The sequence below is a fragment of the Solea senegalensis genome, linkage group LG12 (assembly GCF_019176455.1).
Source record: "Solea senegalensis isolate Sse05_10M linkage group LG12, IFAPA_SoseM_1, whole genome shotgun sequence".
NCBI classification, from domain to species: domain Eukaryota; kingdom Metazoa; phylum Chordata; class Actinopteri; order Pleuronectiformes; family Soleidae; genus Solea; species Solea senegalensis.
Window position 1 is genome coordinate 2,285,068 of NC_058032.1, and position 19,900 is coordinate 2,304,967.

The following is a 19,900-nucleotide window of genomic DNA, read 5'->3' on the forward strand; positions in this document are numbered from 1 at the left end:
AAAAGGCGGGGGACACCCTGGACAGGTCACCAGTCCATGACAGGTCCACAAACAACCATCCACTGTCACACTCACACCTACATTCAATTTAGAGTGTTGACCTAACCCCCAAATCCGCATGTTTTTGGACAGTGCGATGACAAATTAAACCTCATACGACCCCGTCTGCATCAACTCAAACGTATATTAGTTGCATTATCCTTCCTCCAAAGAGGTTTTCGGACAGTATCTCGAGTGGTTGGCCCTTGTGGACTTGACTGTGAATTCTGCGGAACACTATGAATGAAGAGTTTCACTTTGACAACTTCTTTCTTCCTTTCTTCACCCTGAGCTCCCGTCAGCGTTTGTCGGTTACCTGGCAGCATCGTGACAGCTCAGCATCACGGTGCTGCAGCCAGATAACGGCGGCTGATGCCTATAAAACTCCTCCTGTCACATCCGCCGTATGAAAACCACAAATGAATTCTGACAGTCCCAACACACACATTTACCTACAGTCGTAATAAGTGACGGACTAAATAAAGAATGTGATTTTGTAAATGAGAAAAAAATGTTCTGTAATGTCCTGGATAAAACCAGGTGAAAGTAAGAATTCACTAGCAAATTAATATCAACATGTTCGTCTCATTTTATTAATAAATATCGTCAACTAATGCCCCACTGATGTCACATTTGAATACAACACTTGTTGTAATGAATTACACCAAGACACTTAATGGCTCATTAAGTCCCTTATTAAGCAGAAACCTTAAAAAAAAAAAAACTAGGATCTAATCCAAACTGCCCACCTGAGACGGAGTCCCTCCTGGACTCACCTAAAATAAAGTGTGAAAGAAATAGTTTCAAGTAGAAAATATACAAAACATCTGCTAACGACAGCTTCTCAGTTCCTGAATGCTTCAAAGTGATGACTGAACTTTTTCTAATGTGTTAAAACAAAAATACTTTAAAGTGATTATCAAGTCTTGTGACAGACAAACATAAAATAGCCAGGGCAACCAGTTCATGTCTGCTGCGCTAGAACAGTCCAAAATTATTACAGTAATTACTGTGGGATTCAGCAGAGGGCGCTATGAGCACAGCTATTATTTCCTATGCTAAATGTTGGAGATTAACACACGTTTTCAGGATATAAGTCTTTTCTTTTTAACTGATCGACAGTTCATTCGGCATTGTTCGCTTTGATTCTTGTGTCGGACGTCGTGGCTCACGACTCTTCCTCTGGAAAAGCAGGTGAGACGAGTCGTGCTAGAACTGTATAACGGAAAAGCGCCAAATGTGGTCAAAGGAATACAAACCTCTTTACAGGAAATTATACTTCCACTCATTTTTTTCCCAGACTGCTACCACAAAGTTTGTAGTAGGAGTCCTGCACTCAAAGTCCTGCACTATGACTTTTAATCCAATCGTAGAAAATTTGGAGAGGACTCCGCACTACTAAAGAAAAAAAATTGATTCTGCATGACGCTACTGATTGGCAGAAAAGTGTTTGGTGTTGATCTTCAAAGGCCCGAAAGTGACGCATCTGTTTCCTACCGAGGAAAAGTGGGACGATACAATAAAGTATAATTTCAATCCATGTTGCTCTGCTGTGTCACAGAAATTGAGTTAGCGGAGAGAAACCGCGGAGACTCGGACAAACTCTCTGCTCTCTTTGTGTTTTCTGCCAAAATCAATGACGTTATATATTGATGAGTCGCTATATTCTGTGTTATTAGGGAAACAAAGTAACTCATGAATCAAAGGTTCGGTAAATCTAATAAATGCGACTGAATTGATAGAAAGAACTCTATCATTTAACTGGGGGATGCACTCGTCTCCTCTTATATGAAATAAACCTATTTCAGATGTTTTTATTGCGGCACTGTGGAAAAACAAAGTAGTGAACTTTCTTCTCAAGGAGTTTTTTTTCCAACCTTATCCTTTACTCTTTTTTTTCCTTTCTTTTTTTAATGGAGCGTGTAATTCTAAAGCAGTTGTAGCAAAATGTGCATTGTTCAGAGATAAGCCATTAATCATTTACTGGCACATAAAACACTAATTTCATTATTTAATGATTTGCATAGAAAATATCGTTAAAATGAGATTAGAGAGGCAACCAAGTGTACGTACCATGCGATTGTTATGAATGCTTGTAGATTCTCCTAAACCAGGCTTTTTAATCATGTATGTTCCCCTAAAACTTGAATGCAATCATACACATTTGGTGCGGTGTATTTTACAAGAAAGGCAAAGTCCTTTGGCAGGAAAATCCAGTTCTGTTAATAAACGTTATTCCTCATGAAAGAGGACGGACGATAAACTGAACATTCATCAAAGTCTAAAACGACAAACACAAAGTGATTCAAATAGAACGGACGGTGCAAACTTTCGCAGTCGGTTGCGAAACTGTGAGCGAGCACACATTTGTTATAGCAGCCAGCGAGCTTGAACTTTAATTAAAAAGCACCCTGCTGGGTTGTGTTCTCTCGGAAATGTTTACAAGAAAATATTCAAACATAATAAAAATCAAGAAAAAGCTTTAATTTAAAAGCCAAGTGTGCCACGCCATTAATCACGTTAGATGAAATCGCTCGGATTTACATATAAGACATTAATTGGAAGAACCATGACGAATGAAAATAATCACTTATTTCACTTAATTGTCCCGTCTTCAAGACAAACCAGCAGCATTTTGTTTGTAGTCTTTGTAAACGAAGAAATGATGTTAATATGAGAGTATTAACATCTATACGCACACAGTCTAACTGCAGGAATTAAATATCTGCAACAAATTTCAGTAGAAAATGAGATCCTCAACTTGTCCACAGTGACCTCATCAAGTTTGAAGGCGATCGCACGAAGCTACGAAAATGGCCAAAACCACCTCCGAGTTGGCGTTCAATCCAAAATGGCGGCCTTCCATTGACTGTTTTTGACCGACCCAACCTAATAGCCCCTCCCACTTCCCCAATTTTTGACGTACATTCACCAAACCACATTTTCACCAGGATTGAGATATGTTCAGGTTTTCAAAAATGCAATTCATTTCGAGGAAAAATAATAATAATAATAATAAGAAGAAGAAGAAGAACTCTTTGAGTTTCATTCCTACGCACCGTAGGAATGAAACTCAAAAGTTCCTCTTCTTCTTGTGCTCGGCTCCTAATAATAAAATACAACAAATATAAACCTCCAAATGTCAGCTACGGTATTTCACAGGGTCGGTCAAACATCGACTTGCTGGTTGCACTGAGGAAAAAAAGTCAAGGCATCACCAGACTGACACCAACGACATAAAAATTGGATGAAAAAAAGGTTAGTTTAGTTTCATCTGCACGTTATTAAATTACTTATATTGTGGGAACGCAGCTCTTTATCCTGAGGCTCCTTTCATCAGATGAGCACAGAGACGCACGCTTGTTTCAAACCAGACAAAATGACCTGAGGAAATTTCTCTTTCTCTAAAACTCTCGGCTAAAACTGACTCACATTTTTATTGCATTATATAGTCTAAAAAAAAAGTGATAGTGGGTCATGACGGTGGTGCCGTGGAAGGTCATTAGGTATAAATAAATGTTTTTAATTCAGTTTTAAATTAAATGTTCCTGTTATCTGACCTAGTATAGCACGTTATATACAGTATAAGTTAATAGTTAATTCATTCATTGTTGTTTATGTTGATGGATAATTGCACACTTTGTTGTGAAGATCAACCTTTCAAATATTACATGGAGTGGAGCTGTAATAACTACATTCACATATGTTTTTGTATCGTGTTCTTGATCAGATTCATAATTCAAGACTTGAGTGTGGATCTCAGAGGATTTTCTGATTTCAAAGCGGGGCCCTGGCAATTTTATCTCCTTTTTTTATGCTAAAGTTGAACTGTGCTCTGTTGCAATAATCACTTTATCAAAGTAGGCAATCGCACGGTCATGACAGAATACACTGTAGTACCCAAACAGCACAGCTAAGAGGAGGAGCTGAACCACGACACACCTGAGAAATAAGATTGTTAACAAACAAAGACGTCTGAAGCGGTTTGCGCGATACTTTGTTGTGCTGGGTTGTGAGAAGAGGACGAGCTGGAGTGTCAATCCCTCAAAGAGAACTGGTTTGTTTACACTCGTTACCTTTGGCACGTGCACAGCTCTCTGTGCTCTAATTGATCAACATCACTTATACAGAATAAAAATCAAAACACGGGAGGTCACGCGGCGTCCCAGATCTCTCCTCGACTGTTGTTCACGATGACACAGTATACACAGTATCAATTCTCAGGCCTGATCCGACAACCTTCATCTGTCAGGTTATAATGTATAGACTTGGCATTAGAAATCTTTCCCTTTTTTGTGAGGTTTCATTGCAGCATATGCGGTTGTTACACAGCAGAGTAGGTGTAGTGGAACAGCCAACAGGAGGACCACCTCGCTTTCTGAACTACCCTGTGATTGGTTAAAGCCTCCTGCTGACACCACGGTGGTGAGTAGGGCTGAAACAACTAATCGTTTAAATCTAAAAACGAATTCAGTTGGGTCTACGTTATTTCACGTACAGTTGCGACCCCCTAATGTGGGGCAGTAAGCGCCGTTCAGCTGGATGCTGACCGCCGTAAAAGAAGCAGAAGAAGAAGAAGAAGAAGAAGAAGGAGGAGGAGAGAACCAATGCCACGCGGACACAGCAGAGAACAACATTAGCAGAGAGAAAAATGTACTTTACATGAGTTCGTAGTAAGTTCATTTTATCCGATTAATAATCGATTAATCAGAATTATCAACATAATTGTCCCTAGTTGTGAGACTGTGGCTGTAAAACAGAGGTACACAGTTCTCATTCCCTCTCAGATTATTTGATTTACATTATGCTGAAAGGTTTTTATGGAAGTATTGATCGATAAAGCCGAAACAAACGGCCTACTGTACCTCAAAAATGTGAATAGTTGCAGTCTGAAACAAAATGGAGGATACTGTCCTACTGACCCTGGATTACACATGCAGTCAACGACAACAGCCGCTACCAAAATACACAATTAGGTGCAATTAGGTTTCAGTTTGTAAGTCCAATTTATTTCTAGATGAGACTCAAATAGGTTTTTACTTCAAGGTCAGGTGTAGAGTATCAATTCAAACACTCGTGTTTGTGTTTCTAAAGCTGGAACTACCTTGGGGGCTTTAATTCAGGGTTTAAATGTATTAAATATTTCTACCATCAAACCACCAAACAGAACAGAAATGAGTCATAAATATTTAGCGAGTTCCAATTTCTCAATATTAATCTCAAATGAATTGCACACAGTGTGTGTTTTTATAGGATTTATAGGATATAGGACACATTACGTCGACGGCCATAAACTTTGCATGGGCTCCTCTCTGCCCGTCTCTATTAAAACACAGCAATCACCGGCCGGTCAGGGAGCTCAGAACTGAAACTTGAAGGAGCCGCAGATACGACGATAATATAAACGTCAATTTCCACTTAATGTCTTCATATTACAAATACATTACTTTATTTCCACTTTAGATGAGGAGTTATAGTTTGACAACACGCAGCTCAAACATAACGAGGCCGTAAAGTGAGAGAATGCCAAGGTGACTTAGTCCCTGCATCAGCCCTCAGTGGCTTAATTGTAAATTGAAAAAGTTGAGGGAAACAATTTAAAAGTGGTCAACGAGACAACTATGCTATCACACTGTAAAAAAAACAACACAATAAAGTGTTTCATTTACTTTCTTTATTCCTTCCTCCTTTTGTTTCTTTCATTCCATTATTTTCTCCCTTGAATAACAACGATCGTAAACTTTCCTCTATCTGAGGTTTTTCAGTTGTGGCAGTTTGAATCTTTGTCTTGATGTTGACAATAAACATTACCTTTTTTAAGTTTTTTGGGATATTTTCCATATTTTGACATGATTATTTCTAGATTACGATAGAAAACAAAGCGACAGATTAATTGATACTGAACTGATTATTGCACAGGGATGAATGTAAACCCTGTTTTTAAAACTAGCCGTGTTGTTTGTTCTACAGTTAAAATGTGACTTCAAAGGTGTTGACCTTCACCTTCACCTTCACACAGTCCTCACACTCGGAGGATAATCTAAGAAAAGACCAGAACCATGTTTTATGTCCGGTCCATTCCATTCCGTTGTTCTCCACTTATCCGGGCTTGGGTTGTGAGGGCAGCAGCTTTCGCAAAGAAGCCCAGACCACCCCCCCATTTTTGCTCCTTAAAGTGTTTGATTCGTGAAAAGTGTGAAAACAATCTAATTCCATAAAAATCTTACTAAACCTATTTAAAGTCCTGGTGCATGTGTGTCGTAACGTATGTTAAAAAACAGGAAAAGCCACGGCTGAATGTAAATAAGGATAGTAGAATTAAACAGCAGGTTAGTTCTTGGGAGATGTTTGTTTCATTATTCATGTTCGACTCTGCCCTCTAGAAAGAAAGCGAGAAAAAACCCATCCACTGGGATTTTGTGACACAGCCGATGACATTCACTGACATTTTCATCTTCTAAATTATGCAAGACCGAGTTAAAATATGAGCAAACAACCCCGTGTTTGGAGATGTTTCAGCCAGTATAACCTGTTATTACAGCATTTCACCCCCCGTGTTTAAATGTTTCTGGTATAATCAAGCGGCTTAAAAGTTACCGTTAAATATGCAACTTTCCTGACTACCAAATGTCAGGTGTGGCAGGTAAATTATTTTCCAACAAACCCAAGAAATAATCAAATATTTCTTCACAGTTTCAAATCTGTGCCGACTTTTTAACATTTGCCCCCCCTCCTTTTCCCGACCTGTTTGGTATAATCCACTCCTCTGTCATTCAGACGTGTTTCATGTCGCCCCTCAGTGTCAGTTAGACAGTGTGATAATAATAAACACTGTCATCCAGCTGTCATACGTCTGCTTCACTGAAGCTGAGTGAAGAGTCAGGTGTTGTCTGCAGTTGTCAGGGGTCGTTTACAACTTTTCCCTCGGAAAACTATCAGATAACTCTTAATTGAGAGAAGATTTTTATGTATTCTGACTGCCGTGTTTGAAAAACATCATCACTAACCACCTCGGAAAATGCGTGACCCCTCGTAACACATCCTATATTGCTGATTTTTGAGTAAATGCTTGAAAGAGGGCTTTGTTTTTCAGGGACAGAAACATAGGCCACATGCATATTACTCCATTATCATTTAAAAAGACAAATTCTGCTTGTATAAAAATGCTGCTACGAATACATATTACACTACAACAATGTAAGGGAACTCAAAAAGTAAAATACAGCAGTTTAAATATGTAAAAATATCCTTAGTAATACTTGTGACAAAAGTTAAAACAAAAATAATAGATATAGAAATAATAATAATAAGCAATTAAGGACAAAATGATTAAATATTAGGATGATTTTGGTGCCTTTCGCAATCATTGTCTTCATATATTAAAACATAGTGAATATTTGTATTTTATTTGACTCAATGTCGTAGTTTTTAACGTCTACCAAACTGAGTAAAATAGTTATTTTGCACAGTCACAACACAAGCTAACAATAGTGAATAAAACGTCACGACTGTCATATTAATGGACGTATATGTTGTTTCTGTTATCAGTAAATATGAGAGAAATAGAAATCAAGTATGCGAGTCTATTTCATGACGAGCCATAACAGATGTAAGAAAATTAATTAACATTTAATGAATAGTATAATCTGTGAAGCCCTCTCTATTATGGAATGCAATTATGACACCCACGCCACACCTCCCACACAAAAACCCAACCAGACCTCATGTTAACGACACGCGAGCACAAGCGACTTCCAATTCTTCTCCATATTAATATACAAGTCTATACGAGCGCCGCCTTCACAGACGCGCAGTCTCCTTTGTTCAACTTTCATTCCCCACAACTTAATTTACAGGATTTTATCGACGCACGAGGGGAGGTGGGAGTGACAAAATCTTACTAATACCTTTGTCTGTCGGATGAATTTAATTCCCCATTAAATTGAGTAAGTGTGACTCACGCCGCCGTAGAAGCCAGCGGCTCATTGTTCGCAGCCAGTCTCATTAAATCTGTCAAATGCCCATTTCCGCGTGCGGTCTCCTGCCCTCACATTTTAATGAATAGCAGGAAGGTTACAATAGCTTACAGTTATAGATGGCAATGGTATAGGGGTGAAAACCAGGTGTCTGTACAAATAGCTTGATCATTATGGCAAGGTGGCAACAGCACGGAGAAAATACAAGACCTTAAGACTTGTTTTCTCTTCTCTTTTTTTTTATATAGCCTATAGTTCCAAACAGAAAATAAAAGGGGGGCAAGAGGATGTGGTGCTTGTTTGGCAGGACTTCTTACTTTCTTCATAGCGAAGTCGGTCACATTTGTCAGACGGTATACAAACGATTAGGATGAGGTTTTCATGCATTCACAGTGGTTAGAGTCACATTACCGGCTGCTTGTTTTTCTTCATAGTGGACTACAGCCAGATACATAGATAATTAAAGCCTCAAATGGCAGGGGCCCTAGGCCCTTGGCACAAGTTTGTGCAAGTTATTCTTCATATTTCGCTGCTTTTGAGGGGCTTAACGTGCATAAAAACTCTTGAAACTCTGCATGGAGGTCAGGTCTGGCAAAAAAAAGCAATATCGGTATAGTTCCCAGATCGGTGTGTTGCTCAAGGGCTCTGTAGCGTCCCGATGTGAAACGTGGATGGAACACACCATCAAGTTGCACCCAATTTCATGAATCTTGGTGGGAAGACGTTTTAGCCCAAGAACAGAAAAGTCAACTCAGCAAGAAGTCTGCCATTTTGATCTTGGCGTCCATCTTGGCTATTTGGGCACATCATAAATTAACAAACATCCAAAGCAAAATGTTATCGAAAGGTTTTGCGGATTCAAAAGGGGCGTGGCCACGGCAACCATCGGAAGTTTGTCAAATTTCGACCATTCGCCACGAAACAGGAAGTTCCCTATAAATCGTGAGTAAAAGTGAGTTCAGGGAACCGCTGCACCTCCTGACTTGCGCGAGGGCCCCGTAATGACTGCGTGCAGCCCTAGTTCTTTTATTATTGTTTATTTGTTTTGATAAAAATCATTTGGAAACAAATGCAGATTTTTTTGTTGCACCACCATATTCTACAGGCCATGCTGATTTTGTTTTAGCTTCCATCGACGCGAGTCTCTGAACTGTGACTGTAAACCAGGCAAAGTGGCAGCTGCAGCAGATAAAGTGACCACTCTGAGTGACGGGGGAATTCCCTCACTGCTACTCAGACGCGAGGTCACACTCGTCAACCTCCACTACACTTTATGTGCAGCTGGTTACTGTAGTCGTCCACTGCGACTGTAAAAACGCCTCCGTTTCACCTTTAACACGGCGCACACTTCACTCTGTGTGTACAACCTCTCTGGGACCAGCGGTGGAGGAGGCGCCTGCTGCCAATTTCACTCTATTTAAACTCAACATACAGTTGCAAATGGTGAGTGTATACGTTTTCTTTTAAGTTATTAAAAAAAGCAAATCAACAGCCCCTCCCCCCATCCTCCTCATGCGCTATTAATTTTATATGCGCAATGCTACAGGCGAAAGAATTCTATCTTGAGGCGAAAGGATTTGCATTCACAATGTAATCTCCAAACATGAAAACTGCTAAGAAATATTCCTACTCTCAAGCTTACTCAGTGTCACTGCCCCATAAATACAGCAGACGCTCTCGGTCCAATGCCACTTGTTTGAGCGTGAGCGACAAACAGCGTTGGCCTTGTGGAGAGAGAGAGAGTTGGTTTATTTGTGGACTTTTCCACAACAGATAGAAGGTTTCACTCCCTCCTCGAGTGAGATATGAATCTAACAAGCACAGTAAGGTCAAGGTGGGGGTCATTAACGGCTCACGCCAAGGGTCAAGTTTACCATGGGAAGTCTTCACCTCCGAGGGAGACTTGGTAACACTGAGCCTTTTTCTTGGGCTGGAGATCATTTTACCCTTTTGTGACTTAGCAGGAGACCGATATCTCGTTCCTGGAAAGACAGCTGCCAGATTTTTACGAGGACTTCAGCCTGTGAAGGCAACATCCCGTGAACCGACAGTTACCTGCTAATGCACACTACCTAATTCTGCAAGATTCAAATTAGCCAGTGACCAGCTTGAATCTAAAAACCGTGAATGTGAAATAGTCTCGTTAAAGCTTGCAGTACACATATATATATATATATATACACACACACACAGGATATGGGTGGGCTGAAAAGCTGATAAAGCAATGGTTGAATTTTTATTCAGCATAGTCTCCCCTGGGTGGCGGCTGTGGCAGGAAGTCCAGACCTTGGGTCATCTTCAAGGCTCCCTCTATATAACCCTATTTGAATTCAGCTGCCGACATTTGCACAGTTGGTTTACGCTGGAGCATCAACTAATGAAGCAATCGAGTCAGCACGGATATCCCTGAGGGAGGGCTTTTTCCGGGCAGATGTGTTGGCAACAACCACGGCGCCAGATTTCGCCCATGTTCGTGAAATGTCTCTCGTATCCATTTTCACAAAAGTCCTCAGTTTGCTACCAAGTGTGGGTTTTATCTGGAAGGAAGGAATGCAGTTTGTTCCACGCAAGGTTGGATTTAATGCATGCCAAGTTTCATTGCTCTGGCATTACTCCTCCTTATCCAGCTTGTGAACTCTCAGCCGACCCTCATATGTACATAAATTTGTTTGGTTTTTTTTTGCTCCCAAAAGGAACATGCAGTTTGGATACTTATGCTGTTATGAATGTTATTTGTTTTATGTATAACATTTGCTGGCTATATATCCAAAATGTTGTCCCTCCGGTGAGCTATAAATCTTTTTAAAAAAGGAGGAATACTCACTTATCATGCACACATTTGGCACTAAATGTTCACCAGATGTTGAATTTTTTATTTTTTATTTTTTCTAACAAAAACAGCAGTGTTATCAAAAAAAGTGTAAATGTCATACATTTGCATTGCGGTTCTAATGAATTAAAATTAAAAGAAATTAACACTAACGAACACAAACACTAATAGGGATAATTACTGTTTACACTGGTTTTCACCCTCCGAGGGCCCTTGATGGATTAATTATAAATAATATGAAAAGTAAAGAGATGTTTTGTGAAATTCACCGTAACAAAATAGAGATAAAGCGTGAGTGTGAATCACCCAGCGTGCCACACACACACACACACACACACACACACACACGCAGTAATATCAAGAGCTCAAGGGTATGAACCTTTTTTTTTGTTCGTTAAAACACACACATGTTGTTAATATAGTGAAGTTCCAAGTATAAAAGTGGATGTGAGTCATACTAAATACTATTGACAGCAACACAAATGCAAATGACTCCTAATATATCCTAGTATCATGGTTCTCAAACTCAATATTTGGTACAAAAACTGTCTTAGTCTATCCTAATGCTGTATTATGGGTTGTTTTCTATTTAGATTCATGTATTGTAAATACAGTGACCCATAGCACCTTCGTACACAGAGGAATGACAAAGCTGAAAACAGCAGGTTAAAGGTGATCACTCACAAAAAACAGCATTCATCCATTCAGGTGAGGAGAGAGAGAACCAAGTATCAAATCATATATTTCAATATTTTCTGCCCATTTCTAACTAATTGGTTTATAATTGTGTTGGAGCATTACTTTGTGGAAGGACGATGAGGGGGAAAGAGGCTGCTGATGCACAAAAAGTAAGAATCAATGACCAAATCTATATGCAGTAATTACACATAGAGGAGCACAGGAAGATGAAAGCAGCCTCTGAGCCATGATGAATAAAAAGTACTGTGCACATGTCCTGATCAATCCTGTTGCAGGCGTCGTTGCCAGGCTCACTGACCACCACCGAAATGCACAAGATGACTTCTTTTATCACTGCATGTTAATCAGCTTTTATACTTGAGATTCTTAAAAGGAAATAAGCCCATGTGGCTCCCCTGTAATTTAAAATCTGTTTGACGCAACATCGCGCCAGGAGGATGCATCTTCTGCATTTTAAATATCATCAACATGCTTCAAGTAATCCTCAAGCAAAGCAAGACAAAAATCCTCTTCAAGGAACTTAATCCAATCCACCAATTTCTTTGTTTACATTGGTACCAGGGAGAAATTAATTTTCAGACTTCTCCTGTTCATAGTTTTACCCCGAAAATACCGCTTTCCTTACGTTACACCACTCAAGCTCAAATGAAACATGCACGACACAAACTGGAGCAGAATTAATGGTCACACAGGATCAGCAGCCAATCCAAGGAAAATTATGTTTCAAGAGCGCGCGCGTGTGTGTTTGTGCATCTGATTAGACATGAGACACACAAATGGAACGATAATTTAGCAAAAATACTTTCTCCTTTTAAGACTTTAAGGGTGAAGACTGACCTCTCTTTTTTACTGAAAGCATTGGACATTGAATTTTAATATGCCGTGTACCAGGAGGCATGTGTTGACAATTCTGTCGTTTCGTGACCTCGTCTTCCGTCCACTTGTCGTACGTCCTTTTCTTTTCGATAGCGAAATTCTTCTTTCTACGTCTTCTTTTAAAGGTTTTGTATAAAGTTGGGTTGTGGCCGTGCAGATTTAAGCAGCTGGTGTTCCACCAATTCAGCGTTCTGCAGCACACAACCCTGGTGAAAGTTTGGGGTCTAAGGTCGGGTAACTTTGGTGGAAACGTGCCAAGGTTTTTTCAAAATCCAAGGGAGTTCCTGCGGTGGAAAAAGGGCTCTGCTGTCCAGTCCTTTACAACAAGTTCTGCCTAAAAGTCTTCTAACTTAATCTAGTGAGCGTGACACTGAAGAAACATATCTAGGTAAGTTAGCTTGCAGCTAGCTAACGTTAACTAGCTAACAAAGGCTTTAGGCTAAACATTTGATAACATAGAAACAATATGATATTCAACATTTGACTGCTGTGTAGGTAAAAGTAGAAGTATTGTGTTAAGTAGTTAATTAATAACTACATAACACAATACTTCTACTTTTACTTTCAGTACTTGAGCAGTAAATTTTAAAATAAATGACTTGCAATACTTAAGTACAAAAAATGTTGAATACTTTAGTGTGGTGCTGAAAGAACACTTCAACATCTACTGAAGTACTTGTACTTTTACTCACGTCTTGGTCTTGGTACTTTATACATCTCTGGATAATCATTTAAATTAATTTCAAAGCCCAGAAATGTCAGCAACTGAAAATACAACTTTCAAGTACTTGGTATTGATTAACAGTCAGTATCAGTTTTTGCTGTTAAATTACGTTTGTTTTCTTTGCTTTAGATCATTGGAAAAAAAGAAAAAAATCAGACTGGTTATCCTTTTAATAATTGATTAAAGTTACGCTGCAAGCAGCCTTCAAAATGGATTTTTTTTACTCACATTTTAAAGCAAACTAATATAAGAATATAAAGACATCATGTCGTGATGTAATCGTGAAATCATCTGTGCTAATCGGATTCAAAGTTGTTATAAGTTATTTAAAATAGTAGCCTATTAGTAACCTCCATAAATTTCTATCCGTCAAAAATGGAAAGTATTTATCGTCATCTTAATGAATTATATCACCGTCTCTCACACACGCGTCGGGCACTCCAACCACAGGTTTTATGCACCAGGAGCCGTGGTTTGACAGCTATTAACAGGTGATATACTCATACATTACCTTACTAAAGACGACTTCTGGGAGTTCTTCTCATTACAGAGAGTTATGGAGGGAGACACTGCGGGTGTGAGCGTCTGTAGATATTCTTCAATGCAAAAATATTCCAGTTTTATTCATTGAATCTTGTTTTGTATTATTATTCCTCACATATTTCTTCCGAAGCTGTTAAAGCTGTAAAGTTTTGGATATTTAATCCCCCCTAAAACATGTTTGAAACGGTTTGGATTTAAGCTAAATCCTTTGAATAGATTTAAATGCAATACATCAAATGACACAGCTGTGACAGAAATCCCTGGATATCATGGCATAGTGTCCAGATCAGATCGTTAAGGATCAAAGTGATGTCATCTCACACTCTCTGGCTTCTGGTTGCTCCTGTGAGCGTGTAATGGATAATTTAATTGCCTTGGTCTGCACTTGTGTCATCCGACACTCTTCTCAAAGCACCTTGAAAGTATAAGGGATTTGTTTTTAAAGTGCTGAAGTATCTGCATGAATAAACTGATCTGCTCACTAATCCGCCGTGTTCTTTTTGTTATCCAAAACAAAACTGAAGCCTCAACTTTTCCCGGCGATTGTGTTGTCCGACGTCAAGCACCGTGCACCCACCCCCCGTTTGTCCTCGTATGCAGATTTTCTCGACAAAGAAAAATGACTCAATTAAGATCTATGGTTTGCGCTCTATAGAGCCGCTAATGCCTCTGACCTGAATTCCTGCGCTGGGTTAAGTGAATGTTTGTTAGAATAGGACACAGTTCAAAGCGGAAGCTGGTGCCTTTGAGGAGAGTAATTATGATGCTTAACAATATTATAGCTTCAAAATAGAACACGCCAGCCCCGGGGTCCCGTGTGGTCATTTTAATAATAAAGACGATAGGCTAGCAATACAGTAACGGCCACAAATGGTGTGAGAAATAGAGAGAGAGAGATTATTAATCTGGTTAAAGTAAATTAGGACAAATGATCAAGCGTAATTTTATAGTTCTTCCTAGAACAACATGTCCCACTGTCTTCATTGACCTTATTTTCAACGACAGTCGGGAGCAGGGATGAAACAATTCATCACTTAGTAATTGACAACTAAATTAATCACCTACTTTTAAAAAAAGATTCCTCAGGTGGTGTTGTTTTTTTTTTTTTAATAAAATTTCAGTGCAAGTTGTGAATATTTTTCTGGTTTCTTTGCTCTTCTGTATGGAAGCCCATTTCCACCAGAAAAAAAAAGAGGTAAAACTTAGCCTTGATAATAAAAATATCCTCAAATTAAGTCGAAATTATGAGATAAAAAAGTCAAAAATATGAGATAAAAAAGTCAAAAATATGACATAAAAAGTCATAATTATAAGATAAAAAGTCGAAATTATGTAGATACACAACAATTGTACAATCAATTGTAAGTTATAGGTGTACACAGGACAGTTCTGAGAAACATGTGACGGGATGGAAATGGAAATGTTTGAAATAAACAATCCATCTCATCCTTGACTCTCCTTATCTCCAAACCATTCAACCTGAGCTGTTCCTGGAACATACACATCTCTAATCCCTGTCCACCCTGGTCACTCACAATGAAAATCTTAGCATCTTCAGCTCGGCCACCTCCATCACAGCAGGTCCTCACTACCGCCGTCTTGTAGACCTTCCCTCTCACTTTTGCTGTCACACATCACCACTGACACTCGTCTCCACCCACTACACCCTGCCTGCACTCTCCGTCTCTAAATAAAAAGGACGATGTTGCTAACCAGCTGGATAACAAAACCAAAATAGCAGCTGGAAAGAAGCTGGTTAAGGTCAAAGAATGTTAATACAGGACTTACTTTCATCAGATGAACAGAAAACAGTGGCTTCAAATTGATTTAACTCTGCAGGATGTGACAGTGGCATAATGCCGACTCGCAGAAGTGCTCTGTGATAACCCGGGACACTGGACTTCTTTGGGATCTAAAAACGGGAACGATTCAGAGAAAGTTATAATGTATATTGTTTCAGAACTTCAACTTGAGTTGAAGGTTTAATGAAGGTACAACAGGGGCTTACAGTCAATATATATATATATATATATATATATATATATATATATATATATATATACACATTTATTTCAGCATACTAATGACTTACTTACAGCAGGTTTATTGCTTCACTTAAGGCCCAGTATAATAAGCCCATGGCAGGTAATTAACTCTGATTGATAAAAGACCTTTCAGAGGGTGAAGCACTCTCAGTGTTTGTTTTATTGCCTTTCACGGCAACTGAAAGAGACAGAAGACATGTGACACTAGCAAATGCATCGCTGGGGTTATATTCCACGGAGCAAAACACGATCTGTGGAGATGATTACAACCGCCATTAGCCTTTGCAGGGACTTTAGAAATTGGAGCCATGTCTATAAAGAGAGCTGTTGTTGGTTTTCTTTAAATGGGTCTATTATTGGGGTAACAAATCCCAACTATGTACACAACGTTGGGAAAGTTTATAAGCACATTTTCTAGTATTTTAATACTGTGAAGAATTAATCTCATTCTTAATTCAGTTCCACTAAATGGCAACAACTGAAATACGATTGGCAATAAGTGCGTTTATACGGCCGCACACCTCCAACACTCCCCGCAGTCCATCCATTCTCCAATATTATTTGGAATCGCATAAAAGCCACCGCCAAAAGAGAAACAGGATGTTACCACTAAATCAACGGACATAGCTTTACTGCTTCAACATATGGGAGTTTGGGAGTTAAATCTTGCTTGGCTGCTGATTGAATTTTACAGTGAGAGCCTTCAGGAGAGTGCTGGATGGTAATTACCCCAATGTAGGAACAACCAGAGTGGAAAGAAGTGCTAAAAGAGAGAATGAGAATGAATAGCAGCAGACTAATCCTTGGGTGTAACCCAGCTGCTTTGAAATGTGTTAAGTTTAAAAATAAAAAAGGACCGGCAGAAGGTATAAAAGGACAAACATGCAACAAAAGGACACCGTGTGGCTTAAGTTCTTAATAAGACTTAGAAGGTTTTTGTCTTTGGTTCACAGAGGTTCACATTTGACCAATTTACCACTAAATCTAAATGTTTAATCAACTGTAGTTACTGCAGTAATATACAGTTATGTCTTTACACAATTATGCTGACTCAGCATAATAGGAAAAACTATATTTAGATAAGACTGTCAAGGTTGTGTTTCCTGTTGTGTTGCAGCTCATTTTCTTTCTTTTTCCAATCACAATGTCTTTTAAAATACCTTCGCCTCTCTCACTGGATATTTTTCAAATCTCAACAAATTCTCCTTACTTTTTTTGTAATGTACGTGTGCACTACATTATTGTTCTCCATCTCTTCAGAAGTGAATTCATGTAACAAACTAACTCAAAGACATGAATAATTTAAGTGAAAATGGGTTTTCAGTTTCTAAAATGTAAGGTTTTCTTGCTCCTTATCATACAGTGCACTCCTATAGTATTGGAACAGATTCACATCTTTTGTCTCATATTCACAAGATGACTATGAGACAAAAGATGAACATTTCAGATTTGACTTCCAGGTATTTACATCTGGATGTGATACACGACATAGAAGACAGCACCTTTTGTTTGAACCCACCCATTTTTCATGAGAGCAAAATATTGGAACAGATTTGGACATAAAAAGGATTCGGAGGGCACTGTATATGCATAATAAACAATAACTGTGGCAGTTTGTCACATAAAATAAAAGTGTAATTACAATCACCATTTTTTGTGATGCTGCACAATTAAAGCTCAAAACCCTCAAAAGCTTTTTTTTTATTTAAATGTACAACTAATTAATTTAAAGGTTATGAGATAAAATTGGTTTGCATTGTTAATTGTTAAGCCACATGTGGCAGGCACAAGGGAACGTCAAAAGAATCCGTGCCGTGACTGATTTATCCATCAGAATACTAAATCCCATTAGAACTACGGCCGAAATGCGTATATTATATAGGTTTTAATTATAGATTAATCAGCCGATGTTAATTGTCTGTAAAATGTACTGACAATTTTTTTTTCCTCTTACATAATTAACTGAAAGTGTGACAGACAGACAATAAGAACAAGACAACGAACATTTTGTACTCGTGCTGGAGAATTCATTATGTGTTATTAAAATTGACAACTGGATGAAAAAAAAGAAAGTTAGTATTTTTTAATTTGCAGTGGCCTTTAGCTTCTCAGACATATTTCCATGTATATTCTAATTCAATTAATATTATAATAATAATAATAATAATATTTAGACTAAATTCATTATTGTTTGCAGCTGTTTTTGTGTTGATTAGACAAATCAATTTGTTAATTATTAAGACGACGCGCTAATTAAGACGATTGCGTAGCAAACATTTGTCTGAAGAGCTTCAGAGAATCAAGAGAAAGTCGCTGAAGAACCGTGAGCTTAAAAAAAAAGAAACTATCATTATCACAGTGATGACGATCTGGGTCAGGTCTGAGAAAGTGTGTGTGTGTGTGTGTGTGTGTATTGACAGAATTACATTCTATTGCTCTGGCTCCAACGCCATTAACTTTGAAGTGAAAGAATGAAAGGTTAAAAGTTCTGGTTTTCATCTTCAGACAATGTTTGAGAATGTTCTTTTCTACACTGGCCACACAATGTCAGTGCTGACTTTTATAGATTATAGATTAAAGCCCATTGTCTGCCTGCAGTTCTTTGAAGTATCTTAAAAAGCAATGCACAACACAAAAATGTCTCCCTCTGCAATTAATAGATTCGTCCCAATCCATTAACACAGACTAGCGCCTGAAATCGTTTATCAAATATTAACTTGGCTTCAGTTCGAGCACAACCAGATGGAATGATTTGGTATTTTCTTTTGTCTATTTACAGACATAAAACAAGAACCAAATATTGGTAAAACAAATGGAAATGCATGGTTACCCTTAACCAGAGATGTATAAAGTACTTAAGTACAGTAGTGAAATAGTTCTACTTTGTTACTTTACATCTCTGCCCTTAAGTGAACGCTTTATTCGTTTGATTCACTTTTATTAAGCAAAGTGCTCCAGCGGTCTATGGTTTGAAGGGGGGCCTTGACCTGCACTGCATTGTTAGATCTTTCCATGGATGTTCAACTTGATTTTGAAGGACACCATTAACTGCAATTGAGACAGAGCTTCATGACACAGGGTAATAATATCTATAGCACATGCAGTACAGTAGATTTCATTGAGCCCTGCACAGACTATCTCCAAGAAGCACAAATTTAAAAATGACTTTTAATAAATAACTTTCTCTATACGTTGTAAAAAGGCAAAAACACAAATTAAGCTATCACCTTGTACTATGAGAATTTCTGAGGCATTTTCACCATGTATTGTGATGTACAGATTAATAATTAATCTTTAGCTAATGCCTTACACTGCAAATCTTTCATAACTTATGTAATTAAATTTGTTCCTTGGGGCTTTTTTCCCCAAAGAAGCGTGCGGTTAGATAATTACCCATTTAACAAAACTGTGAGTCTGCGATATCAGAGTATAACAAATTGCAACAGCCATTATTTGGCTTTATTTTGTTCAACGACAACAATCGCCTACTAAGTTAAAGCCGGTGTATAGTGGTGTAGTGTTATGGGCACAGTGAAGTTAACATTTGCTCCTCACAAATCTGAACAAGTATATTCCCTCCTGTCCATCCTGAGGCCAGACCTGGCTGAAGAAAAGCAGACTGGGATTACATAAGGTCAGGTCTCGCACTTGTACTGATGAGCTCTGTGGAGACCGCCTTCTTCCTAAAGTCCTGTATCCTGCATTGTTTCCTGCATCGCTTCCACACCACAGAAACCCCCAAGTACACAGAAACCCACAAGTCAAAGCCTTGACTTGTGGGTTTCTGTGTACTTGCAGGGGAGAGGCACTCACTTATTAGCTATTCATCTGCTTTCAGTTGGGAGTTGCCTGCCCATTGAGCTCTCACTGATAGCACTTTGCATTGAATAAGATCCATTCATCCGGTGCCTATGGCTGATATTAGATCACAGTGAGCAAAGTAAAGAGTGCAACAGCATTACCTGAAAACACTTTGACATGCATATCCCACCTTAAATGTGCTATAAATATACTGTACATCTATAAGGTGTAGCTCCGTGCATAAAGTAAAAACCCAGCCAAGGCTTTTGCTGTGATATGTGAAGAGTAGGAATATGTACTCTGCTATAAAGTACATTTTTATCACACACACACACACACACACACACACTTGGAGACGAATCAAGTA